This window comes from Narcine bancroftii, chromosome 3 (genome assembly GCF_036971445.1).
Source record: "Narcine bancroftii isolate sNarBan1 chromosome 3, sNarBan1.hap1, whole genome shotgun sequence".
NCBI lineage: Eukaryota > Metazoa > Chordata > Chondrichthyes > Torpediniformes > Narcinidae > Narcine > Narcine bancroftii.
In genome coordinates, this window is record NC_091471.1 from 272,168,040 (window position 1) to 272,196,001 (window position 27,962).

The 27,962-nt window shown below is 44.2% G+C and overlaps 1 protein-coding gene across 7 annotated transcripts in view; it reads right to left on the reverse strand.

Moving 5' to 3' along the window:
• The window catches only part of LOC138758775 (mesoderm induction early response protein 2-like), a 1,136,488-nt gene that overhangs the window by 72,760 nt on the left and 1,035,766 nt on the right, over positions 1–27,962 (reverse strand). The window lies entirely within an intron of this gene.

Here is a 27,962-nt window from a genome sequence, read left to right on the forward strand (position 1 = left end):
ATTGCACACTTCTCTGCAGTTCAGAAGCATGTTTTTCTACAGATATGTGTGGTGGGCCATTGCACACTTCTCTTCAGCTGAGAAGCCATTTTTTCTACAGATATGTGTGGAGGGCCATTGCACACTTCTCTGCAGTTGAGAAGCCTTTCTTTCTATAGATATGAGTGGAGGGCCACTGTACACTTCTCTGCAGCTGAGAAGCCTTTTTTTACTCCAGCTATGTGTTGAGGGCCATTGCACACTTCTCTGCAGCTGAGAAGCCTTTTTTTACTCCAGCTATGTGTTGAGGGCCATTGCACACTTCTCTGCAGTTGAGAAGCCTGTTTTTCCACAGATATATGTGGAGGGCCATTGCACACTTCTCTGCAGTTGAGAAGCTTTTTTTTCTACAGATATGTGTGGTGGGCCATTGCACACATCTGCCCAGTTGAGAAGACTTTATTGCTACAGATATGTGTGGAGGTCCATTGCACACTTCTCTGCAGTTCAGAAGCCTGTTTTTCTACAGATATATGTGGAGGGCCATTGTATACTTCTCTGTAGTTGAGAAGCCTTTTTTCCTACAGATATGTATGGCGGGCCATTGCACACTTCTCTGCGGTTGAGAAGCTATTTTTCTACAGATAAGTGTGGAGGGCCATTGCACACTTCTCTGCAGTTGAGAAGCCTTTTTTTCTCCAGCTATGTGTGGAGGGCCATTGCACACTTCTCTGCAGATGAGAAGCTTTTTTTTCTGCAGATATGTGTGGAACGCCATTGCACACTTCTCTGCAGTTGAGAAGCCTGTTTTTCCATAGATATGTGTGGAGGGCCATTGCACACTTCTCTGCAGTTGAGAAGCCATTTTTTATTTCGTTATGTGGGGAAGGCCATTGCACACTTCTCTGCAGTTGAGAAGCCTTTTTTTTTCCGATATGTGTGGTGGGCCATTACACACATCTCTGCAGTTGAGAAGAGTTTATTGCTACAGATTTGTGTGGAGAGCCACTGCACACTTCTCAGCAGTTGAGAAGTCTTTTTTCCTACAGATATATGTTGCGGGCCATTCCACACTTCTCTGGAGTTAATAAGCTTTTTCTATACGGCTATGTGAGGCGGGCCATTGCACACTTCTCTGCAGTTGAGAAGCCTTTTTTTCTACAGATATGTGTAGAGGGCCATTGCACACTTCTCTGCAGTTGAGAAGCTTTTTTTTCTACAGACATGTGTGGTGGGCCATTGCACACTTCTCTGCAGTTAAGAAGCCTTTTTTTCTACAGATATGTGTAGAGGGCCATTGCACACTTCTCTGCAGTTGAGAAGTTTTTTTTTCTACAGATATGTGTGGAGGTCCATTGCACAATTTTCTGCAGTTCAGAAGCCTGTTTTTCTACAGATATGTGTGGAGGGCCATTGTAAACTTCTCTGCAGTTGAGAAGCCTATTTTTCTACAGATATGTGTGGAGGGCCATTGCACACTTCTCTGCAGTTGAGAAACCATTTTTCTACAGATATGTGTAGAGGGCAATTGAAAATTTCACTTCAGTTGAGAAACCTTTTTTCCTACAGATATGTGTGGAGGGCCATTGCACACTTCTCTGCAGTTGAGAAGCCTGTTTTTACTCCAGCTATGTGTGGAGGACCATTCCACACTTCTCTGCAGTTGAGAAGCCTTTTTTTCAACAGTAATGTGGGTAGGGCCATTGAACACTTCTCTGCAGTTTAGAAGCCTTTTTTCCTACAGATATGTGTTGCGGACCATTGCACTCTACTCTGCAGTTGATAATCTTTTTCTCTACAGCTATGTGTGGCGGGCCATTGCACACTTCTCTGAAGTTGAGAAGCCTTTTTTTCTACAGATATGTGTGGAGGGCCATTGCACACTTCTCTGCAGTTGAGAAGCCTGTTTTTCCACAGATATATGTGGAGGGCCATTGCACACTTCTCTGCAGTTGAGAAGCCTTTTTTTACTACAGCTATGTGTGGAGGGCCATTGCACACTTCTCTGCAGTTGAGAAGCCTTTATTTCTACAGATATGTGTGGTGGGCCATTGCACACATCTGTGCAGTTGAGAAGACTTTATTGCTACAGATATGTGTGGAGGTCCATTGCACACTTCTCTGCAGTTGAGAAGCCATATTTTATTTCGTTATGTGGGGAAGGCCATTGCACACTTCTCTGCAGTTGAGAAGCCTTTTTTTCTTCAGATATGTGTGGTGTGCCATTACACACATCTCAGCAGTTGAGAAGTCTTTTTTCCTACAGATATGTGTTGCGGGCCATTCCACACTTCTCTGGAGTTAATAAGCTTTTTCTATACAGCTATGTGAGGTGGGCCATTGCACACTTCTCTGCAGTTGAGAAGCCTTTTTTTCTACAGATATGTGTAGAGGGCCATTGCACACTTCTCTGCAGTTGAGAAGTTTTTTTTTCTACAGATATGTGTGGAGGTCCATTGCACAATTTTCTGCAGTTCAGAAGCCTGTTTTTCTACAGATATGTGTGGAGGGCCATTGTACACTTCTCTGCAGTTGAGAAGCCTGTTTTTCTACAGATATGTGTGGAGGGCCATTGCACACTTCTCTGCAGTTGAGAAACCATTTTTCTACAGATATGTGTAGAGGGCAATTGAAAATTTCACTTCAGTTGAGAAGCCTTTTTTCCTACAGATATGTGTGGAGGGCCATTGCACACTTCTCTGCAGTTGAGAAGCCTTTTTTTCAACAGCTATGTGGGTAGGGCCATTGAACACTTCTCTGCAGTTTAGAAGCCTTTTTTCCTACAGATATGAGTTGCGGACCATTGCACACTACTCTGCAGTTGATAATCTTTTTCTCTACAGCTATTTGTGGCAGGCCATTGCACACTTCTCTGAAGTTGAGAAGCCTTTTTTTCTACAGATATGTGTGGAGGGCCATTGCACACTTCTCTGCAGTTGAGAAGCCTGTTTTTCCACAGATATATGTGGAGGGCCATTGCACACTTCTCTGCAGTTGAGAAGCCTTTTTTTTACTACAGCTATGTGTGGAGGGCCATTGCACACTTCTCTGCAGTTGAGAAGCCTTTTTTTACTCCAGCTATGTGTGGAGGCCCATTGCACACTTCTCTGCAGTTGAGAATCCTTTTTTCTACAGATATGTGTGGTGGGCCATTGCACACTTCTCTGCAGTTGAGAAGCCTTTTTTTCTACAGATATGTGTGGTGGGCCATTGCACCCATCTGTGCAGTTGAGAAGACTTTATTGCTACAGATATGTGTGGAGGTCCATTGCACACTTCTCTGCAGTTCAGAAGCCTGTTTTTCTACAGATATATGTGGAGGGCCATTGTATACTTCTCTGCAGTTGAGAAGCCTTTTTTCCTACAGATATATATGGCGGGCCATTGCACACTTCTCTGCAGTTGAGAAGCTATTTTTCTACAGATATGTGTGGAGGGCAATTGCACACTTCTCTGCAGTTGAGAAGCCTTTTTTTCTCCAGCTATGTGTGGAGGGCCATTGCACACTTCTCTGCAGATGAGAAGCTTTTTTTTCTGCAGATATGTGTGGAACGCCATTGCACACTTCTCTGCAGTTGAGAAGCCTGTTTTTCCATAGATGTGTGTGGAGGGCCATTGCATACTTCTCTGCAGTTGAGAAGCCATTTTTTATTTCGTTATGTGGGGAAGGCCATTGCACACTTCTCTGCAGTTGAGAAGCCTTTTTTTCTTCAGATATGTGTGGTGGGCCATTACACACATCTCTGCAGTTGAGAAGAGTTTATTGCTACAGATTTGTGTGGAGAGCCACTAAACACTTCTCAGCAGTGAGAAGTCTTTTTTCCTACAGATATGTGTTGCGGGCCATTCCACACTTTTCTGGAGTTAATAAGCTTTTTCTATACAGCTATGTGAGGCGGGCCATTGCACACTTCTCTGCAGTTGAGAAGCCTTTTTTTCTACAGATATGTGTAGAGGGCCATTGCACACTTCTCTGCAGTTGAGAAGTTTTTTTTTCTACAGATATGTGTGGAGGTCCATTGCACAATTCTCTGCAGTTCAGAAGCCTGTTTTTCTACAGATATGTGTGGAGGGCCATTGCACACTTCTCTGCAGTTGAGTAGTCTTTTTTTTCTACAGATATGCGTGGAGGGCCTTGCACACTTCTCTGCAGTTGAGAAGCATGTTTGCTACAGGTATGTGTGGTGGGACATTGCACACTTCTCTGTAGATCAGAAGCTTTTTTTCTTCAGATATGTGTGGAGGGCCATTGCACACTTCTCTGCAGTTGAGAAGCCTTTATTTCTACAGATATGAGTGGAGGGCCATTGCACACTTCTCTGCAGTTGAGAAGCCTGTTTTTCCACAGATATATGTGGAGGGCCATTGCACACTTCTCTGCAGTTGAGAAGCCTTTTTTTTACTACAGCTATGTGTGGAGGGCCATTGCACACTTCTCTGCAGTTGAGAAGCCTTTTTTTACTCCAGCTATGTGTGGAGGCCCATTGCACACTTCTCTGCAGTTGAGAATCCTTTTTTCTACAGATATGTGTGGTGGGCCATTGCACACTTCTCTGCAGTTGAGAAGCCTTTTTTTCTACAGATATGTGTGGTGGGCCATTGCACCCATCTGTGCAGTTGAGAAGACTTTATTGCTACAGATATGTGTGGTGGGCCATTGCACCCATCTGTGCAATTGAGAAGACTTTATTGCTACAGATATGTGTGGAGGTCCATTGCACACTTCTCTGCAGTTGAGAAGCCTTTTTTTCTACAGATATGTGTGGTGGGCCATTGCACCCATCTGTGCAGTTGAGAAGCCTTTTTTTCTACAGATATGTGTGGTGGGCCATTGCACCCATCTGTGCAGTTGAGAAGACTTTATTGCTACAGATATGTGTGGAGGGCCATTGTATACTTCTCTGCAGTTGAGAAGCCTTTTTTTCTCCAGCTATGTGTGGAGGGCCATTGCACACTTCTCTGCAGATGAGAAGCCTTTTTTTTACTCCAGCTATGTGTGGAGGCCCATTGCACACTTCTCTGCAGTTGAGAATCATTTTTCTAAAGATATGTGTGGAGGGCCATTGCACACTTCTCTTCAGTTGAGAAGCCAATTTTTACTTCAGCTATGTGAGAAAGGCCATTGCACACTTCTCTGCAGTTCAGAAGCATGTTTTTCTACAGATATGTGTGGAGGGCCATTGCACACTTCTCTGCAGTTGAGAAGCCTTTCTTTCTACAGATATGAGTGGAGGGCCACTGTACACTTCTCTGCAGTTGTGAAGTCTTTTTTTCTACAGATATGTGTGGAGGGCCATTGCACACTTCTCTGCAGCTGAGAAGCCTTTTTTTACTCCAGCTATGTGTTGAGGGCCATTGCACACTTCTCTGCAGTTGAGAAGCCTGTTTTTATACAGATATATGTGGAGGGCCATTGCACACTTCTCTGCAGTTGAGAAGCCTTTTTTTCTACAGATATGTGTGGTGGGCCATTGCACACATCTGCCCAGTTGAGAAGACTTTATTGCTACATATATGTGTGGAGGTCCATTGCACACTTCTCTGCAGTTCAGAAGCCTGTTTTTCTACAGATATATGTGGAGGGCCATTGTATACTTCTCTGTAGTTGAGAAGCCTTTTTTCCTACAGATATGTATGGTGGGCCATTGCACACTTCTCTGCAGTTGAGAAGCTATTTTTCTACAGATATGTGTGGAGGGCCATTGCACACTTCTCTGCAGTTGAGAAGCCTTTTTTTCTCCAGCTATGTGTGGAGGGCCATTGCACACTTCTCTGCAGATGAGAAGCTTTTTTTTCTGCAGATATGTGTGGAACGCCATTGCACACTTCTCTGCAGTTGAGAAGCCTGTTTTTCCATAGATATGTGTGGAGGGCCATTGCACACTTCTCTGCAGTTGAGAAGCCATTTTTTATTTCGTTATGTGGGGAAGGCCATTGCACACTTCTCTGCAGTTGAGAAGCCTTTTTTTCTTCAGATATGTGTGGTGGGCCATTACACACATCTCTGCAGTTGAGAAGAGTTTATTGCTACAGATTTGTGTGGAGAGCCACTGCACACTTCTCAGCAGTTGAGAAGTCTTTTTTCCTACAGATATGTGTTGCGGGCCATTCCACACTTCTCTGGAGTTAATAAGCTTTTTCTATACAGCTATGTGAGGCGGGCCATTGCACACTTCTCTGCAGTTGAGAAGCCTTTTTTTCTACAGATATGTGTAGAGGGCCATTGCACACTTCTCTGCAGTTGAGAAGTTTTTTTTTCTACAGATATGTGTGGAGGTCCATTCAACAATTTTCTGCAGTTCAGAAGCCTGTTTTTCTACAGATATGTGTGGAGGGCCATTGTAAACTTCTCTGCAGTTGAGAAGCCTATTTTTCTACAGATATGTGTGGAGGGCCATTGCACACTTCTCTGCAGTTGAGAAACCATTTTTCTACAGATATGTGTAGAGGGCAATTGAAAATTTCACTTCAGTTGAGAAGCCTTTTTTCCTACAGATATGTGTGGAGGGCCATTGCACACTTCTCTGCAGTTGAGAAGCCTGTTTTTACTCCAGCTATGTGTGGAGGGCCATTCCACACTTCTCTGCAGTTGAGAAGCCTTTTTTTCAACAGCTATGTGGGTAGGGCCATTGAACACTTCTCTGCAGTTTAGAAGCCTTTTTTCCTACAGATATGTGTTGCGGACCATTGCACACTACTCTGCAGTTGATAATCTTTTTCTCTACAGCTATTTGTGGCGGGCCATTGCACACTTCTCTGAAGTTGAGAAGCCTTTTTTTCTACAGATATGTGTGGAGGGCCATTGCACACTTCTCTGCAGTTGAGAAGCCTGTTTTTCCACAGATATATGTGGAGGGCCATTGCACACTTCTCTGCAGTTGAGAAGCCTTTTTTTACTACAGCTATGTGTGGAGGGCCATTGCACACTTCTCTGCAGTTGAGAAGCCTTTTTTTTACTCCAGCTATGTGTGGAGGCCCATTGCACACTTCTCTGCAGTTGAGAATCCTTTTTTCTACAGATATGTGTGGTGGGCCATTGCACACTTCTCTGCAGTTGAGAAGCCTTATTTTCTACAGATATGTGTGGTGGGCCATTGCACACATCTGTGCGGTTGAGAAGACTTTATTGCTACAGATATGTGTGGAGGTCCATTGCACACTTCTCTGCAGTTGAGAAGCCATTTTTTATTTCGTTATGTGGGGAAGGCCATTGCACACTTCTCTGCAGTTGAGAAGCCTTTTTTTCTTCAGATATGTGTGGTGGGCCATTACACACATCTCAGCAGTTGAGAAGAGATTATTGCTACAGATTTGTGTGGAGAGCCACTGCACACTTCTCAGCAGTTGAGAAGTCTTTTTTGCTACAGATATGTGTTGCGGGCCATTCCACACTTCTCTGGAGTTAATAAGCTTTTTCTATACAGCTATGTGAGGCGGGCCATTGCACACTTCTCTGCAGTTGAGAAGCCTTTTTTTCTACAGATATGTGTGGAGGTCCTTTGCACAATTTTCTGCAGTTCAGAAGCCTGTTTTTCTACAGATATGTGTGGAGGGCCATTGTACACTTCTCTGCAGTTGAGAAGCCTGTTTTTCTACAGATATGTGTGGAGGGCCATTGCACACTTCTCTGCAGTTGAGAAACCATTTTTCTACAGATATGTGTAGAGGGCAATTGAAAATTTCACTTCAGTTGAGAAGCCTTCTTTCCTACAGATATGTGTGGAGGGCCATTGCACACTTCTCTGCAGTTGAGAAGCCTGTTTTTACTCCAGCTATGTGTGGAGGGCCATTCCACATTTCTCTGCAGTTGAGAAGCCTTTTTTTCAACAGCTATGTGGGTAGGGCCATTGAACACTTCTCTGCAGTTTAGAAGCCTTTTTTCCTACAGATATGTGTTGCGGACCATTGCACACTACTCTGCAGTTGATAATCTTTTTCTCTACAGCTATTTGTGGCAGGCCATTGCACACTTCTCTGAAGTTGAGAAGCCTATTTTTCTACAGATATGTGTGGAGGGCCATTGCACACTTCTCTGCAGTTGAGAACCCTGTTTTTCCACAGATATATGTGGAGGGCCATTGCACACTTCTCTGCAGTTGAGAAGCCTTTTTTTACTACAGCTATGTGTGGAGGGCCATTGTACACTTCTCTGCAGTTGAGAAGCCTTTTTTTACTCCAGCTATGTGTGGAGGCCCATTGCACACTTCTCTGCAGTTGAGAATCCTTTTTTCTACAGATATGTGTGGTGGGCCATTGCACACTTCTCTGCAGTTGAGAAGCCTTTTTTTCTACAGATATGTGTGGTGGGCCATTGCACACATCTGTGCAGTTGAGAAGACTTTATTGCTACAGATATGTGTGGAGGTCCATTGCACACTTCTCTGCAGTTCAGAAGCCTGTTTTTCTACAGATATATGTGGAGGGCCATTGTATACTTCTCTGCAGTTGAGAAGCCTTTTTTCCTACAGATATATATGGCGGGCCATTGCACACTTCTCTGCAGTTGAGAAGCTATTTTTCTACAGATATGTGTGGAGGGCAATTGCACACTTCTCTGCAGTTGAGAAGCCTTTTTTTCTCCAGCTATGTGTGGAGGGCCATTGCACACTTCTCTGCAGATGAGAAGCTTTTTTTTCTGCAGATATGTGTGGAACGCCATTGCACACTTCTCTGCAGTTGAGAAGCCTGTTTTTCCATAGATATGTGTGGAGGGCCATTGCACACTTCTCTGCAGTTGAGAAGCCATTTTTTATTTCGTTATGTGGGGAAGGCCATTGCACACTTCTCTGCAGTTGAGAAGCCTTTTTTTCTACAGATATGTTTGGTGGGCCATTACACACATCTCTGCAGTTGAGAAGAGTTTATTGCTACAGATTTGTGTGGAGAGCCACTAAACACTTCTCAGCAGTTGAGAAGTCTTTTTTCCTACAGATATGTGTTGCGGGCCATTCCACACTTCTCTGGAGTTAATAAGCTTTTTCTATACAGCTATGTGAGGCGGGCCATTGCACACTTCTCTGCAGTTGAGAAGCCTTTTTTTCTACAGATATGTGTAGAGGGCCATTGCACACTTCTCTGCAGTTGAGAAGTTTTTTTTTCTACAGATATGTGTGGAGGTCCATTGCACAATTCTCTGCAGTTCAGAAGCCTGTTTTTCTACAGATATGTGTGGAGGGCCATTGTACACTTCTATGCAGTTGAGAAGCCTGTTGTTCTACAGATATGTGTGGAGGGCCATTGCACACTTCTCTGCAGTTGAGAAACCATTTTTCTACAGATATGTGTAGAGGGCAATTGAAAATTTCTCTTCAGTTGAGAAGCCTTTTTTCCTACAGATATGTGTGGAGGGCCATTCCACACTTCTCTGCAGTTGAGAAGCCTTTTTTTCTACAGCTATGTGGGTAGGGCCATTGCACACTTCTCTGCAGTTTAGAAGCCTTTTTTCCTACAGATATGTGTTGCGGACCATTGCACACTCCTCTGCAGTTGATAATCTTTTTCTCTACAGCTATGTGTGGCGGGCGATTGCACACTTCTCTGAAGTTGAGAAGCCTTTTTTTCTACAGATATGTGTGGAGGGCCATTGCACACTTCTCTACCATTGAGAAGCCTTTTTTCCTACAGATATGTGTGGCGGGCCATTGCACACTTCTCTGCAGTTGAGAAGCCTTTTTTCGTACAGATATGTGTGGCGGGCCATTGCACACTTCGCTGCAGTTGAGAAGCCTTTTTTTCGACAGATATATGTGGAGGGCCATTGCACACTTCTCTGCAGTTGAGAAGTCTTTTTTTACTCCAGCTATGTGTGGAGGGCCATTCCACACTTCTCTGCAGTTGAGAAGCCTTTTTTTCTACAGCTATGTGGGTCGGGCCATTGCACACTTCTCTGCAGTTTAGAAGCCTTTTTGCCTACAGATATGTGTTGCGGGCCATTGGACACTTCTCTGCAGTTGATAATCTTTTTCTCTACAGCTATGTGTGGCGGGCCATTGAACACTTTTCTGAAGTTGAGAAGCCTTTCTTTCTACAGATATGTGTGGAGGGCCATTGCATACTTCTCTACCATTGAGAAGCCTTTTTTCCTACAGATATGTGTGGCGGGCCATTGCACACTTCTCTGCAGTTGAGAAGCCTTTTTTCGTACAGATATGTGTGGCGGGCCATTGCACACTTCGCTGCAGTTGAGAAGCCTTTTTTTCGACAGATATATGTGGAAGGCCATTGCACACTTCTCTTCAGTTGAGAAGCCTTTTTTAACTCCAGCTATGTGTGGAGGGCCATTGCACACTTCTCTTCAGTTGAGAAGCCTTTTTTAACTCCAGCTATGTGTGGAGGGCCATTGCACACTTCTCTTCAGTTGAGAAGCCAATTTTTACTTCAGCTATGTGAGAAAGGCCATTGCACACTTCTCTGCAGTTCAGAAGCATGTTTTTCTACAGATATGTGTGGAGGGCCATTGCACACTTCTCTGCAGTTGAGAAGCCTTTCTTTCTACAGATATGAGTGGAGGGCCACTGTACACTTCTCTGCAGTTGTGAAGTCTTTTTTCATACAGATATGTGTGGAGGGCCATTGCACACTTCTCTGCAGCTGAGAAGCCTTTTTTTACTCCAGCTATGTGTTGAGGGCCATTACACACATCTCAGCAGTTGAGAAGAGATTATTGCTACAGATTTGTGTGGAGAGCCACTGCACACTTCTCAGCAGTTGAGAAGTCTTTTTTGCTACAGATATGTGTTGCGGGCCATTCCACACTTCTCTGGAGTTAATAAGCTTTTTCTATACAGCTATGTGAGGCGGGCCATTGCACACTTCTCTGCAGTTGAGAAGCCTTTTTTTCTACAGATATGTGTGGAGGTCCTTTGCACAATTTTCTGCAGTTCAGAAGCCTGTTTTTCTACAGATATGTGTGGAGGGCCATTGTACACTTCTCTGCAGTTGAGAAGCCTGTTTTTCTACAGATATGTGTGGAGGGCCATTGCACACTTCTCTGCAGTTGAGAAACCATTTTTCTACAGATATGTGTAGAGGGCAATTGAAAATTTCACTTCAGTTGAGAAGCCTTCTTTCCTACAGATATGTGTGGAGGGCCATTGCACACTTCTCTGCAGTTGAGAAGCCTGTTTTTACTCCAGCTATGTGTGGAGGGCCATTCCACATTTCTCTGCAGTTGAGAAGCCTTTTTTTCAACAGCTATGTGGGTAGGGCCATTGAACACTTCTCTGCAGTTTAGAAGCCTTTTTTCCTACAGATATGTGTTGCGGACCATTGCACACTACTCTGCAGTTGATAATCTTTTTCTCTACAGCTATTTGTGGCAGGCCATTGCACACTTCTCTGAAGTTGAGAAGCCTATTTTTCTACAGATATGTGTGGAGGGCCATTGCACACTTCTCTGCAGTTGAGAACCCTGTTTTTCCACAGATATATGTGGAGGGCCATTGCACACTTCTCTGCAGTTGAGAAGCCTTTTTTTTACTACAGCTATGTGTGGAGGGCCATTGTACACTTCTCTGCAGTTGAGAAGCCTTTTTTTACTCCAGCTATGTGTGGAGGCCCATTGCACACTTCTCTGCAGTTGAGAATCCTTTTTTCTACAGATATGTGTGGTGGGCCATTGCACACTTCTCTGCAGTTGAGAAGCCTTTTTTTCTACAGATATGTGTGGTGGGCCATTGCACACATCTGTGCAGTTGAGAAGACTTTATTGCTACAGATATGTGTGGAGGTCCATTGCACACTTCTCTGCAGTTCAGAAGCCTGTTTTTCTACAGATATATGTGGAGGGCCATTGTATACTTCTCTGCAGTTGAGAAGCCTTTTTTCCTACAGATATATATGGCGGGCCATTGCACACTTCTCTGCAGTTGAGAAGCTATTTTTCTACAGATATGTGTGGAGGGCAATTGCACACTTCTCTGCAGTTGAGAAGCCTTTTTTTCTCCAGCTATGTGTGGAGGGCCATTGCACACTTCTCTGCAGATGAGAAGCTTTTTTTTCTGCAGATATGTGTGGAACGCCATTGCACACTTCTCTGCAGTTGAGAAGCCTGTTTTTCCATAGATATGTGTGGAGGGCCATTGCACACTTCTCTGCAGTTGAGAAGCCTTTTTTTCTACAGATATGTTTGGTGGGCCATTACACACATCTCTGCAGTTGAGAAGAGTTTATTGCTACAGATTTGTGTGGAGAGCCACTAAACACTTCTCAGCAGTTGAGAAGTCTTTTTTCCTACAGATATGTGTTGCGGGCCATTCCACACTTCTCTGGAGTTAATAAGCTTTTTCTATACAGCTATGTGAGGCGGGCCATTGCACACTTCTCTGCAGTTGAGAAGCCTTTTTTTCTACAGATATGTGTAGAGGGCCATTGCACACTTCTCTGCAGTTGAGAAGTTTTTTTTTCTACAGATATGTGTGGAGGTCCATTGCACAATTCTCTGCATTTCAGAAGCCTGTTTTTCTACAGATATGTGTGGAGGGCCATTGTACACTTCTATGCAGTTGAGAAGCCTGTTTTTCTACAGATATGTGTGGAGGGCCATTGCACACTTCTCTGCAGTTGAGAAACCATTTTTCTACAGATATGTGTAGAGGGCAATTGAAAATTTCTCTTCAGTTGAGAAGCCTTTTTTCCTACAGATATGTGTGGAGGGCCATTCCACACTTCTCTGCAGTTGAGAAGCCTTTTTTTCTACAGCTATGTGGGTAGGGCCATTGCACACTTCTCTGCAGTTTAGAAGCCTTTTTTCCTACAGATATGTGTTGCGGACCATTGCACACTCCTCTGCAGTTGATAATCTTTTTCTCTACAGCTATGTGTGGCGGGCGATTGCACACTTCTCTGAAGTTGAGAAGCCTTTTTTTCTACAGATATGTGTGGAGGGCCATTGCACACTTCTCTACCATTGAGAAGCCTTTTTTCCTACAGATATGTGTGGCGGGCCATTGCACACTTCTCTGCAGTTGAGAAGCCTTTTTTCGTACAGATATGTGTGGCGGGCCATTGCACACTTCGCTGCAGTTGAGAAGCCTTTTTTTCGACAGATATATGTGGAGGGCCATTGCACACTTCTCTGCAGTTGAGAAGTCTTTTTTTACTCCAGCTATGTGTGGAGGGCCATTCCACACTTCTCTGCAGTTGAGAAGCCTTTTTTTCTACAGCTATGTGGGTCGGGCCATTGCACACTTCTCTGCAGTTTAGAAGCCTTTTTTCCTACAGATATGTGTTGCGGGCCATTGGACACTTCTCTGCAGTTGATAATCTTTTTCTCTACAGCTATGTGTGGCGGGCCATTGAACACTTTTCTGAAGTTGAGAAGCCTTTCTTTCTACAGATATGTGTGGAGGGCCATTGCATACTTCTCTACCATTGAGAAGCCTTTTTTCCTACAGATATGTGTGGCGGGCCATTGCACACTTCTCTGCAGTTGAGAAGCCTTTTTTCGTACAGATATGTGTGGCGGGCCATTGCACACTTCGCTGCAGTTGAGAAGCCTTTTTTTCGACAGATATATGTGGAAGGCCATTGCACACTTCTCTTCAGTTGAGAAGCCTTTTTTAACTCCAGCTATGTGTGGAGGGCCATTGCACACTTCTCTTCAGTTGAGAAGCCTTTTTTAACTCCAGCTATGTGTGGAGGGCCATTGCACACTTCTCTTCAGTTGAGAAGCCAATTTTTACTTCAGCTATGTGAGAAAGGCCATTGCACACTTCTCTGCAGTTCAGAAGCATGTTTTTCTACAGATATGTGTGGAGGGCCATTGCACACTTCTCTGCAGTTGAGAAGCCTTTCTTTCTACAGATATGAGTGGAGGGCCACTGTACACTTCTCTGCAGTTGTGAAGTCTTTTTTCATACAGATATGTGTGGAGGGCCATTGCACACTTCTCTGCAGCTGAGAAGCCTTTTTTTACTCCAGCTATGTGTTGAGGGCCATTGCACACTTCTCTGCAGTTGAGAAGCCTGTTTTTCCACAGATATATGTGGAGGTCCATTGCACACTTCTCTGCAGTTGAGAAGCCTTTTTTTCTACAGATATGTGTGGTGGGCCATTGCACACATCTGCCCAGTTGAGAAGACTTTATTGCTACAGATATGTGTGGAGGTCCATTGCACACTTCTCTGCAGTTCAGAAGCCTGTTTTTCTACAGATATATGTGGAGGGCCATTGTATACTTCTCTGTAGTTGAGAAGCCTTTTTTCCTACAGATATGTATGGCGGGCCATTGCACACTTCTCTGCAGTTGAGAAGCTATTTTTCTACAGATATGTGTGGAGGGCCATTGCACACTTCTCTGCAGTTGAGAAGCCTTTTTTTCTCCAGCTATGTGTGGAGGGCCATTGCACACTTCTCTGCAGATGAGAAGCTTTTTTTTCTGCAGATATGTGTGGAACGCCATTGCACACTTCTCTGCAGTTGAGAAGCCTGTTTTTCCATAGATATGTGTGGAGGGCCATTGCACACTTCTCTGCAGTTGAGAAGCCATTTTTTATTTCGTTATGTGGGGAAGGCCATTGCACACTTCTCTGCAGTTGAGAAGCCTTTTTTTCTTCAGATATGTGTGGTGGGCCATTACACACATCTCTGCAGTTGAGAAGAGTTTATTGCTACAGATTTGTGTGGAGAGCCACTGCACACTTCTCAGCAGTTGAGAAGTCTTTTTTCCTTCAGATATGTGTTGCGGGCCATTCCACACTTCTCTGGAGTTAATAAGCTTTTTCTATACAGCTATGTGAGGCGGGCCATTGCACACTTCTCTGCAGTTGAGAAGCCTTTTTTTCTACAGATATGTGTAGAGGGCCATTGCACACTTCTCTGAAGTTGAGAAGTTTTTTTTTCTACAGATATGTGTGGAGGTCCATTGCACAATTTTCTGCAGTTCAGAAGCCTGTTTTTCTACAGATATGTGTGGAGGGCCATTGTAAACTTCTCTGCAGTTGAGAAGCCTATTTTTCTACAGATATGTGTGGAGGGCCATTGCACACTTCTCTGCAGTTGAGAAACCATTTTTCTACAGATATGTGTAGAGGGCAATTGAAAATTTCACTTCAGTTGAGAAGCCTTTTTTCCTACAGATATGTGTGGAGGGCCATTGCACACTTCTCTGCAGTTGAGAAGCCTGTTTTTACTCCAGCTATGTGTGGAGGGCCATTCCACACTTCTCTGCAGTTGAGAAGCCTTTTTTTCAACAGCTATGTGGGTAGGGCCATTGAACACTTCTCTGCAGTTTAGAAGCCTTTTTTCCTACAGATATGTGTTGCGGACCATTGCACACTACTCTGCAGTTGATAATCTTTTTCTCTACAGCTATTTGTGGCGGGCCATTGCACACTTCTCTGAAGGTGAGAAGCCTTTTTTTCTACAGATATGTGTGGAGGGCCATTGCACACTTCTCTGCAGTTGAGAAGCCTGTTTTTCCACAGATATATGTGGAGGGCCATTGCACACTTCTCTGCAGTTGAGAAGCCTTTTTTCGTACAGATATGTGTGGCGGGCCATTGCACACTTCGCTGCAGTTGAGAAGCCTTTTTTTCGACAGATATATGTGGAGGGCCATTGCACACTTCTCTGCAGTTGAGAAGTCTTTTTTTACTCCAGCTATGTGTGGAGGGCCATTCCACACTTCTCTGCAGTTGAGAAGCCTTTTTTTCTACAATTATGTGGGTCGGGCCATTGCACACTTCTCTGCAGTTTAGAAGCCTTTTTTCCTACAGATATGTGTTGCGGGCCATTGGACACTTCTCTGCAGTTGATAATCTTTTTCTCTACAGCTATGTGTGGCGGGCCATTGAACACTTTTCTGAAGTTGAGAAGCCTTTCTTTCTACAGATATGTGTGGAGGGCCATTGCATACTTCTCTACCATTGAGAAGCCTTTTTTCCTACAGATATGTGTGGCGGGCCATTGCACACTTCTCTGCAGTTGAGAAGCCTTTTTTCGTACAGATATGTGTGGCGGGCCATTGCACACTTCGCTGCAGTTGAGAAGCCTTTTTTTCGACAGATATATGTGGAAGGCCATTGCACACTTCTCTTCAGTTGAGAAGCCTTTTTTAACTCCAGCTATGTGTGGAGGGCCATTGCACACTTCTCTTCAGTTGAGAAGCCTTTTTTAACTCCAGCTATGTGTGGAGGGCCATTGCACACTTCTCTTCAGTTGAGAAGCCAATTTTTACTTCAGCTATGTGAGAAAGGCAATTGCACACTTCTCTGCAGTTCAGAAGCATGTTTTTCTACAGATATGTGTGGAGGGCCATTGCACACTTCTCTGCAGTTGAGAAGCCTTTCTTTCTACAGATATGAGTGGAGGGCCACTGTACACTTCTCTGCAGTTGTGAAGTCTTTTTTTCTACAGATATGTGTGGAGGGCCATTGCACACTTCTCTGCAGCTGAGAAGCCTTTTTTTACTCCAGCTATGTGTTGAGGGCCATTGCACACTTCTCTGCAGTTGAGAAGCCTGTTTTTCCACAGATATATGTGGAGGGCCATTGCACACTTCTCTGCAGTTGAGAAGCCTTTTTTTCTACAGATATGTGTGGTGGGCCATTGCACACATCTGCCCAGTTGAGAAGACTTTATTGCTACAGATATGTGTGGAGGTCCATTGCACACTTCTCTGCAGTTCAGAAGTCTGTTTTTCTACAGATATATGTGGAGGGCCATTGTATACTTCTCTGTAGTTGAGAAGCCTTTTTTCCTACAGATATGTATGGCGGGCCATTGCACACTTCTCTGCAGTTGAGAGGCTATTTTTCTACAGATATGTGTGGAGGGCCATTGCACACTTCTCTGCAGTTGAGAAGCCTTTTTTTCTCCAGCTATGTGTGGAGGGCCATTGCACACTTCTCTGCAGATGAGAAGCTTTTTTTTCTGCAGATATGTGTGGAACGCCATTGCACACTTCTCTGCAGTTGAGAAGCCTGTTTTTCCATAGATATGTGTGGAGGGCCATTGCACACTTCTCTGCAGTTGAGAAGCCATTTTTTATTTCGTTATGTGGGGAAGGCCATTGCACACTTCTCTGCAGTTGAGAAGCCTTTTTTTCTTCAGATATGTGTGGTGGGCCATTACACACATCTCTGCAGTTGAGAAGAGTTTATTGCTACAGATTTGTGTGGAGAGCCACTGCACACTTCTCAGCAGTTGAGAAGTCTTTTTTCCTTCAGATATGTGTTGCGGGCCATTCCACACTTCTCTGGAGTTAATAAGCTTTTTCTATACAGCTATGTGAGGCGGGCCATTGCACACTTCTCTGCAGTTGAGAAGCCTTTTTTTCTACAGATATGTGTAGAGGGCCATTGCACACTTCTCTGAAGTTGAGAAGTTTTTTTTTCTACAGATATGTGTGGAGGTCCATTGCACAATTTTCTGCAGTTCAGAAGCCTGTTTTTCTACAGATATGTGTGGAGGGCCATTGTAAACTTCTCTGCAGTTGAGAAGCCTATTTTTCTACAGATATGTGTGGAGGGCCATTGCACACTTCTCTGCAGTTGAGAAACCATTTTTCTACAGATATGTGTAGAGGGCAATTGAAAATTTCACTTCAGTTGAGAAGCCTTTTTTCCTACAGATATGTGTGGAGGGCCATTGCACACTTCTCTGCAGTTGAGAAGCCTGTTTTTACTCCAGCTATGTGTGGAGGGCCATTCCACACTTCTCTGCAGTTGAGAAGCCTTTTTTTCAACAGCTATGTGGGTAGGGCCATTGAACACTTCTCTGCAGTTTAGAAGCCTTTTTTCCTACAGATATGTGTTGCGGACCATTGCACACTACTCTGCAGTTGATAATCTTTTTCTCTACAGCTATTTGTGGCGGGCCATTGCACACTTCTCTGAAGGTGAGAAGCCTTTTTTTCTACAGATATGTGTGGAGGGCCATTGCACACTTCTCTGCAGTTGAGAAGCCTGTTTTTCCACAGATATATGTGGAGGGCCATTGCACACTTCTCTGCAGTTGAGAAGCCTTTTTTTACTACAGCTATGTGTGGAGGGCCATTGCACACTTCTCTGCAGTTGAGAAGCCTTTTTTTTACTCCAGCTATGTGTGGAGGCCCATTGCACACTTCTCTGCAGTTGAGAATCCTTTTTTCTACAGATATGTGTGGTGGGCCATTGCACACTTCTCTGCAGTTGAGAAGCCTTTTTTTCTACAGATATGTGTGGTGGGCCATTGCACACATCTGTGCAGTTGAGAAGACTTTATTGCTACAGATATGTGTGGAGGTCCATTGCACACTTCTCTGCAGTTGAGAAGCCATTTTTTATTTCGTTATGTGGGGAAGGCCATTGCACACTTCCCTGCAGTTGAGAAGCCTTTTTTTCTTCAGATATGTGTGGTGGGCCATTACACACATCTCAGCAGTTGAGAAGAGTTTATTGCTACAGATTTGTGTGGAGAGCCACTGCACACTTCTCAGCAGTTGAGACGTCTGTTTTCCTACAGAGTTAATAAGCTTTTTCTATACAGCTATGTGAGGCGGGCCATTGCACACTTCTCTGCAGTTGAGAAGCCTTTTTTTCTACAGATATGTGTGGAGGTCCATTGCACAATTTTCTGCAGTTCAGAAGCCTGTTTTTCTGCAGATATGTGTGGAGGGCCATTGTACACTTCTCTGCAGTTGAGAAGCCTGTTTTTCTACAGATATGTGTGGAGGGCCATTGCACACTTCTCTGCAGTTGAGAAACCATTTTTCTACAGATATGTGTAGAGGGCAATTGAAAATTTCACTTCAGTTGAGAAGCCTTTTTTCCTACAGATATGTGTGGAGGGCCATTGCACACTTCTCTGCAGTTGAGAAGCCTGTTTTTACTCCAGCTATGTGTGGAGGGCCATTCCACATTTCTCTGCAGTTGAGAAGCCTTTTTTTCAACAGCTATGTGGGTAGGGCCATTGAACACTTCTCTGCAGTTTAGAAGCCTTTTTTCCTACAGATATGTGTTGCGGACCATTGCACACTACTCTGCAGTTGATAATCTTTTTCTCTACAGCTATTTGTGGCAGGCCATTGCACACTTCTCTGAAGTTGAGAAGCCTATTTTTCTACAGATATGTGTGGAGGGCCATTGCACACTTCTCTGCAGTTGAGAACCCTGTTTTTCCACAGATATATGTGGAGGGCCATTGCACACTTCTCTGCAGTTGAGAAGCCTTTTTTTACTACAGCTATGTGTGGAGGGCCATTGCACACTTCTCTGCAGTTGAGAAGCCTTTTTTTACTCCAGCTATGTGTAGAGGCCCATTGCACACTTCTCTGCAGTTGAGAATCCTTTTTTCTACAGATATGTGTGGTGGGCCATTGCACACTTCTCTGCAGTTGAGAAGCCTTTTTTTCTACAGATATGTGTGGTGGGCCATTGCACACATCTGTGCAGTTGAGAAGACTTTATTGCTACAGATATGTGTGGAGGTCCATTGCACACTTCTCTGCAGTTCAGAAGCCTGTTTTTCTACAGATATATGTGGAGGGCCATTGTATACTTCTCTGCAGTTGAGAAGCCTTTTTTCCTACAGATATATATGGCGGGCCATTGCACACTTCTCTGCAGTTGAGAAGCTATTTTTCTACAGATATGTGTGGAGGGCAATTGCACACTTCTCTGCAGTTGAGAAGCCTTTTTTTCTCCAGCTATGTGTGGAGGGCCATTGCACACTTCTCTGCAGATGAGAAGCTTTTTTTTCTGCAGATATGTGTGGAACGCCATTGCACACTTCTCTGCAGTTGAGAAGCCTGTTTTTCCATAGATATGTGTGGAGGGCCATTGCACACTTCTCTGCAGTTGAGAAGCCATTTTTTATTTCGTTATGTGGGGAAGGCCATTGCACACTTCTCTGCAGTTGAGAAGCCTTTTTTTCTACAGATATGTGTGGTGGGCCATTACACACATCTCTGCAGTTGAGAAGAGTTTATTGCTACAGATTTGTGTGGAGAGCCACTAAACACTTCTCAGCAGTTGAGAAGTCTTTTTTCCTACAGATATGTGTTGCGGGCCATTCCACACTTCTCTGGAGTTAATAAGCTTTTTCTATACAGCTATGTGAGGCGGGCCATTGCACACTTCTCTGCAGTTGAGAAGCCTTTTTTTCTACAGATATGTGTGGAGGTCCATTGTACAATTCTCTGCAGTTCAGAAGCCTGTTTTTCTACAGATATGTGTGGAGGGCCATTGTACACTTCTATGCAGTTGAGAAGCCTGTTTTTCTACAGATATGTGTGGAGGGCCATTGCACACTTCTCTGCAGTTGAGAAACCATTTTTCTACAGATATGTGTAGAGGGCAATTGAAAATTTCTCTTCAGTTGAGAAGCCTTTTTTCCTACAGATATGTGTGGAGGGCAATTGCACACTTCTCTGCAGTTGAGAAGCCTTTTTTTCTACAGCTATGTGGGTAGGGCCATTGCACACTTCTCTGCAGTTTAGAAGCCTTTTTTCCTACAGATATGTGTTGCGGACCATTGCACACTCCTCTGCAGTTGATAATCTTTTTCTCTACAGCTATGTGTGGCGGGCGATTGCACACTTCTCTGAAGTTGAGAAGCCTTTTTTTCTACAGATATGTGTGGAGGGCCATTGCACACTTCTCTACCATTGAGAAGCCTTTTTTCCTACAGATATGTGTGCCGGGCTATTGCACACTTCTCTGCAGTTGAGAAGCATTTTTTCGTACAGATATGTGTGGCGGGCCATTGCACACTTCGCTGCAGTTGAGAAGCCTTTTTTTCGACAGATATATGTGGAGGGCCATTGCACACTTCTCTGCAGTTGAGAAGTCTTTTTTTACTCCAGCTATGTGTGGAGGGCCATTGCACACTTCTCTGCAGTTGAGAAGCCTTTTTTTCTACAGCTATGTGGGTAGGGCCATTGCACACTTCTCTGCAGTTTAGAAGCCTTTTTTCCTACAGATATGTGTTGCGGGCCATTGGACACTTCTCTGCAGTTGATAATCTTTTTCTCTACAGCTATGTGTGGCGGGCCATTGAACACTTTTCTGAAGTTGAGAAGCATTTCTTTCTACAGATATGTGTGGAGGGCCATTGCATACTTCTCTAAAATTGAGAAGCCTTTTTTCCTACAGATATGTGTGGCGGGCCATTGCACACTTCTCTGCAGTTGAGAAGCCTTTTTTCGTACAGATATGTGTGGCGGGCCATTGCACACTTCGCTGCAGTTGAGAAGCCTTTTTTTCGACAGATATATGTGGAAGGCCATTGCACACTTCTCTGCAGTTGAGAAGTCTTTTTTTCTACAGATATGCGTGGAGGGCCATTGCACACTTCTCTGCAGTTGAGTAGTCGTTTTTTTCTACAGATATGCGTGGAGGGCCGTTGCACACTTCTCTGCAGTTGAGAAGCATGTTTTTCTACAGATATGTGAGGTGGGCCATTGCACACTTCACTGCAGTTGAGAAGCCTGTTTTTCTACAGATATGTGTGGAAGGCCATTGTACACTTCTCTGCAGTTGAGAAGCCTGTTTTTCTACAGATATGTGTGGAGGACCATTGCACACTTCTCTGCAGTTGAGAAACCTTTTTTTCTACAGATATGTGTAGAGGGCCATTGCAAATTTCTCTTCAGTTGAGAAGCCTTTTTTCCTACAAATATGTGTGGCGGGGCATTGCACACTTCTCTGAAGTTGAGAAGCCATTTTTTCTACAGGTATGTGTGGAGGGCCATTGCACACTTCTCTGCAGTTGAGAAGCCTGTTTTTACTCCAGCTATGTGTGGAGGGCCATCCACAATTCTCTGTAGTTGAGAAGCCTTTTTTTCTACAGATATGTGGGTATGGCCATTGCACACTTCTCTGCAGTTTAGAAGCCTTTTTTCCTACAGATATGTGTTGCGGGCCATTGCACACTTCTCTGCAGTTGATAATCTTTTTCTCTACAGCTATGTGTGGCGGGGCATTGCACAATTCTCTGCAGTTGAGAAGCCTTTTTTTCTACAGATATGTGTGGAGGGCCATTGCACACTTCTCTACCGTTGAGAAGCCTTTTTTCCTACAGATATGTGTGGCGGGCCATTGCACACTTCTCTGCAGTTGAGAAGCCTTTTTTCGTACAGATATGTGTGGCGGGCCACTGCACACTTCTCTGCAGTTGAGAAGCCTTTTTTTCGACAGATATATGTGGAGGGCAATTGCACACTTCTCTGCAGTTGAGAAGCATGTTTTTCTACAGATATGCGTGGTGGGCCATTGCACACTTCTCTGCAGTTGAGAAGCCTTTATTTCTACAGATATGAGTGGAGGCACATTGCACTCTTCTCTGCAGCTGAGAAGCCTTTTTTTACTCGATTTATGTATGGAGGGCCATTGCACACTTCTCTGCAGTTGAGATGCCTTTTTTACTCCAGGTATGTGTGGAGGGCCATTGCACACTTCTCTGCAGTTGAGAAGCTTTTTTTTCTACTGACATGTGTGGTGGGCCATTGCACACTTTTCTGCAGTTAAGAAGCCTTTTTTTCTACAGATATGTGTAGAGGGCCATTGCACACTTCTCTGCAGTTGAGAAGTTTTTTTTTCTACAGATATGTGTGGAAGTCCATTGCACAATTCTCTGCAGTTCAGAAGCCTGTTTTTCTACAGATATGTGTGGAGGGCCATTGTACACTTCTATGCAGTTGAGAAGCCTGTTTTTCTACAGATATATGTGGAGGGCCATTGCACACTTCTCTGCAGTTGAGAAACCATTTTTCTACAGATATGTGTAGAGGGCAATTGAAAATTTCTCTTCAGTTGAGAAGCCTTTTTTCCTACAGATATGTGTGGAGGGCCATTGCATACTTCTCTGCAGTTGAGAAGCCTTTTTTTCTACAGCTATGTGGGTAGGGCCATTGCACACTTCTCTGCAGTTTAGAAGCGTTTTTTCCTACAGATATGTGTTGCGGACCATTGCACACTCCTCTGCAGTTGATAATCTTTTTCTCTACAGCTATGTGTGGCGGGCCATTGCACACTTCTCTGAAGTTGAGAAGCCTTTTTTTCTACAGATATGTGTGGAGGGCCATTGCACACTTCTCTACCATTGAGAAGCCTTTTTTCCTACAGATATGTGTGGCGGGCCATTGCACACTTCTCTGCAGTTGAGAAGCCTTTTTTCGTACAGATATGTGTGGCGGGCCATTGCACACTTCGCTGCAGTTGAGAAGCCTTTTTTTCGTACAGATATGTGTGGCGGGCCATTGCACACTTCGCTGCAGTTGAGAAGCCTTTTTTTCGACAGATATATGTGGAGGGCCATTGCACACTTCTCTGCAGTTGAGAAGTCTTTTTTTCTACAGATATGCGTGGAAGTCCATTGCACACTTCTCTGCAGTTGAGTAGTCGTTTTTTTCTACAGATATGTGTGGAGGGCCGTTGCACACTTCTCTGCACTTGAGAAGCATGTTTTTCTACAGATATGTGAGGTGGGCCATTGCACACTTCCCTGCAGTTGAGAAGCTTGTTTTTCTACAGATATGTGTGGAGGGCCATTCCACACTTCTCTGCAGTTGAGAAGCCTTTTTTTCTACAGCTATGTGGGTAGGGCCATTGCACACTTCTCTGCAGTTTAGAAGCCTTTTTTCCTACAGATATGTGTTGCGGGCCATTGCACACTTCTCTGCAGTTGATAATCTTTTTCTCTACAGCTATGTGTGGCGGGCCATTGCACACTTTTCTGAAGTTGAGAAGCCTTTCTTTCTACAGATATGTGTGGAGGGCCATTGCATACTTCTCTACCATTGAGAAGCCTTTTTTCCTACAGATATGTGTGGCGGGCCATTGCACACTTCTCTGCAGTTGAGAAGCCTGTTTTTCTACAGATATGTGTGGAAGGCCATTGTACACTTCTCTGCAGTTGAGAAGCCTTTTTTCATACAGATATGTGTGGCGGGCCATTGCACACCGCTGCAGTTGAGAAGCCTTTTTTTCGACAGATATATGTGGAGGGCCATTGCACACTTCTCTGCAGTTGAGAAGTCTTTTTTTACTCCAGCTATGTGTGGAGGGCCATTCCACACTTCTCTGCAGTTGAGAAGCCTTTTTTTCTACAGCTATGTGGGTCGGGCCATTGCACACTTCTCTGCAGTTTAGAAGCCTTTTTTCCTACAGATATGTGTTGCGGGCCATTGGACACTTCTCTGCAGTTGATAATCTTTTTCTCTACAGCTATGTGTGGCGGGCCATTGAACACTTTTCTGAAGTTGAGAAGCCTTTCTTTCTACAGATATGTGTGGAGGGCCATTGCATACTTCTCTACCATTGAGAAGCCTTTTTTCCTACAGATATGTGTGGCGGGCCATTGCACACTTCTCTGCAGTTGAGAAGCCTTTTTTCGTACAGATATGTGTGGCGGGCCATTGCACACTTCGCTGCAGTTGAGAAGCCTTTTTTTCGACAGATATATGTGGAAGGCCATTGCACACTTCTCTTCAGTTGAGAAGCCTTTTTTAACTCCAGCTATGTGTGGAGGGCCATTGCACACTTCTCTTCAGTTGAGAAGCCTTTTTTAACTCCAGCTATGTGTGGAGGGCCATTGCACACTTCTCTTCAGTTGAGAAGCCAATTTTTACTTCAGCTATGTGAGAAAGGCCATTGCACACTTCTCTGCAGTTCAGAAGCATGTTTTTCTACAGATATGTGTGGAGGGCCATTGCACACTTCTCTGCAGTTGAGAAGCCTTTCTTTCTACAGATATGAGTGGAGGGCCACTGTACACCTCTCTGCAGTTGTGAAGTCTTTTTTTCTACAGATATGTGTGGAGGGCCATTGCACACTTCTCTGCAGCTGAGAAGCCTTTTTTTACTCCAGCTATGTGTTGAGGGCCATTGCACACTTCTCTGCAGTTGAGAAGCCTGTTTTTCCACAGATATATGTGGAGGGCCATTGCACACTTCTCTGCAGTTGAGAAGCCTTTTTTTCTACAGATATGTGTGGTGGGCCATTGCACACATCTGCCCAGTTGAGAAGACTTTATTGCTACAGATATGTGTGGAGGTCCATTGCACACTTCTCTGCAGTTCAGAAGCCTGTTTTTCTACAGATATATGTGGAGGGCCATTGTATACTTCTCTGTAGTTGAGAAGCCTTTTTTCCTACAGATATGTATGGCGGGCCATTGCACACTTCTCTGCAGTTGAGAAGCTATTTTTCTACAGATATGTGTGGAGGGCCATTGCACACTTCTCTGCAGTTGAGAAGCCTTTTTTTCTCCAGCTATGTGTGGAGGGCCATTGCACACTTCTCTGCAGATGAGAAGCTTTTTTTTCTGCAGATATGTGTGGAACGCCATTGCACACTTCTCTGCAGTTGAGAAGCCTGTTTTTCCATAGATATGTGTGGAGGGCCATTGCACACTTCTCTGCAGTTGAGAAGCCATTTTTTATTTCGTTATGTGGGGAAGGCCATTGCACACTTCTCTGCAGTTGAGAAGCCTTTTTTTCTTCAGATATGTGTGGTGGGCCATTACACACATCTCTGCAGTTGAGAAGAGTTTATTGCTACAGATTTGTGTGGAGAGCCACTGCACACTTCTCAGCAGTTGAGAAGTCTTTTTTCCTTCAGATATGTATTGCGGGCCATTCCACACTTCTCTGGAGTTAATAAGCTTTTTCTATACAGCTATGTGAGGCGGGCCATTGCACACTTCTCTGCAGTTGAGAAGCCTTTTTTTCTACAGATATGTGTAGAGGGCCATTGCACACTTCTCTGCAGTTGAGAAGTTTTTTTTTCTACAGATATGTGTGGAGGTCCATTGCACAATTTTCTGCAGTTCAGAAGCCTGTTTTTCTACAGATATGTGTGGAGGGCCATTGTAAACTTCTCTGCAGTTGAGAAGCCTATTTTTCTACAGATATGTGTGGAGGGCCATTGCACACTTCTCTGCAGTTGAGAAACCATTTTTCTACAGATATGTGTAGAGGGCAATTGAAAATTTTACTTCAGTTGAGAAGCCTTTTTTCCTACAGATATGTGTGGAGGGCCATTGCACACTTCTCTGCAGTTGAGAAGCTTATTTTTACTCCAGCTATGTGTGGTGGCCATTCCACACTTCTCTGCAGTTGAGAAGCCTTTTTTTCAACAGCTATGTGGGTAGGGCCATTGAACACTTCTCTGCAGTAGAGAAGCCTTTTTTCCTACAGATATGTGTTGCGGACCATTGCACACTACTCTGCAGTTGATAATCTTTTTCTCTACAGCTATTTGTGGCGGGCCATTGCACACTTCTCTGAAGGTGAGAAGCCTTTTTTTCTACAGATATGTGTGGAGGGCCATTGCACACTTCTCTGCAGTTGAGAAGCCTCTTTTTCCACAGATATATGTGGAGGGCCATTGCACACTTCTCTGCAGTTGAGAAGCCTTTTTTTACTACAGCTATGTGTGGAGGGCCATTGCACACTTCTCTGCAGTTGAGAAGCCTTTTTTTTACTCCAGCTATGTGTGGAGGCCCATTGCACACTTCTCTGCAGTTGAGAATCCTTTTTTCTACAGATATGTGTGGTGGGCCATTGCACACTTCTCTGCAGTTGAGAAGCCTTTTTTTCTACAGATATGTGTGGTGGGCCATTGCACACATCTGTGCAGTTGAGAAGACTTTATTGCTACAGATATGTGTGGAGGTCCATTGCACACTTCTCTGCAGTTGAGAAGCCATTTTTTATTTCGTTATGTGGGGAAGGCCATTGCACACTTCCCTGCAGTTGAGAAGCCTTTTTTTCTTCAGATATGTGTGGTGGGCCATTACACACATCTCAGCAGTTGAGAAGAGTTTATTGCTACAGATTTGTGTGGAGAGCCACTGCACACTTGTCAGCAGTTGAGACGTCTGTTTTCCTACAGATATGTGTTGCGGGCCATTCCACACTTCTCTGGAGTTAATAAGCTTTTTCTATACAGCTATGTGAGGCGGGCCATTGCACACTTCTCTGCAGTTGAGAAGCCTTTTTTTCTACAGATATGTGTGGAGGTCCATTGCACAATTTTCTGCAGTTCAGAAGCCTGTTTTTCTGCAGATATGTGTGGAGTGCCATTGTACACTTCTCTGCAGTTGAGAAGCCTGTTTTTCTACAGATATGTGTGGAGGGCCATTGCACACTTCTCTGCAGTTGAGAAACCATTTTTCTACAGATATGTGTAGAGGGCAATTGAAAATTTCACTTCAGTTGAGAAGCCTTTTTTCCTACAGATATGTGTGGAGGGCCATTGCACACTTCTCTGCAGTTGAGAAGCCTGTTTTTACTCCAGCTATGTGTGGAGGGCCATTCCACATTTCTCTGCAGTTGAGAAGCCTTTTTTTCAACAGCTATGTGGGTAGGGCCATTGAACACTTCTCTGCAGTTTAGAAGCCTTTTTTCCTACAGATATGTGTTGCGGACCATTGCACACTACTCTGCAGTTGATAATCTTTTTCTCTACAGCTATTTGTGGCAGGCCATTGCACACTTCTCTGAAGTTGAGAAGCCTATTTTTCTACAGATATGTGTGGAGGGCCATTGCACACTTCTCTGCAGTTGAGAACCCTGTTTTTCCACAGATATATGTGGAGGGCCATTGCACACTTCTCTGCAGCTGAGAAGCCTTTTTTTACTACAGCTATGTGTGGAGGGCCATTGCACACTTCTCTGCAGTTGAGAAGCCTTTTTTTACTCCAGCTATGTGTAGAGGCCCATTGCACACTTCTCTGCAGTTGAGAATCCTTTTTTCTACAGATATGTGTGGTGGGCCATTGCACACTTCTCTGCAGTTGAGAAGCCTTTTTTTCTACAGATATGTGTGGTGGGCCATTGCACACTTCTCTGCAGTTCAGAAGCCTGTTTTTCTACAGATATATGTGGAGGGCCATTGTATACTTCTCTGCAGTTGAGAAGCCTTTTTTCCTACAGATATATATGGCGGGCCATTGCACACTTCTCTGCAGTTGAGAAGCTATTTTTCTACAGATATGTGTGGAGGGCAATTGCACACTTCTCTGCAGTTGAGAAGCCTTTTTTTCTCCAGCTATGTGTG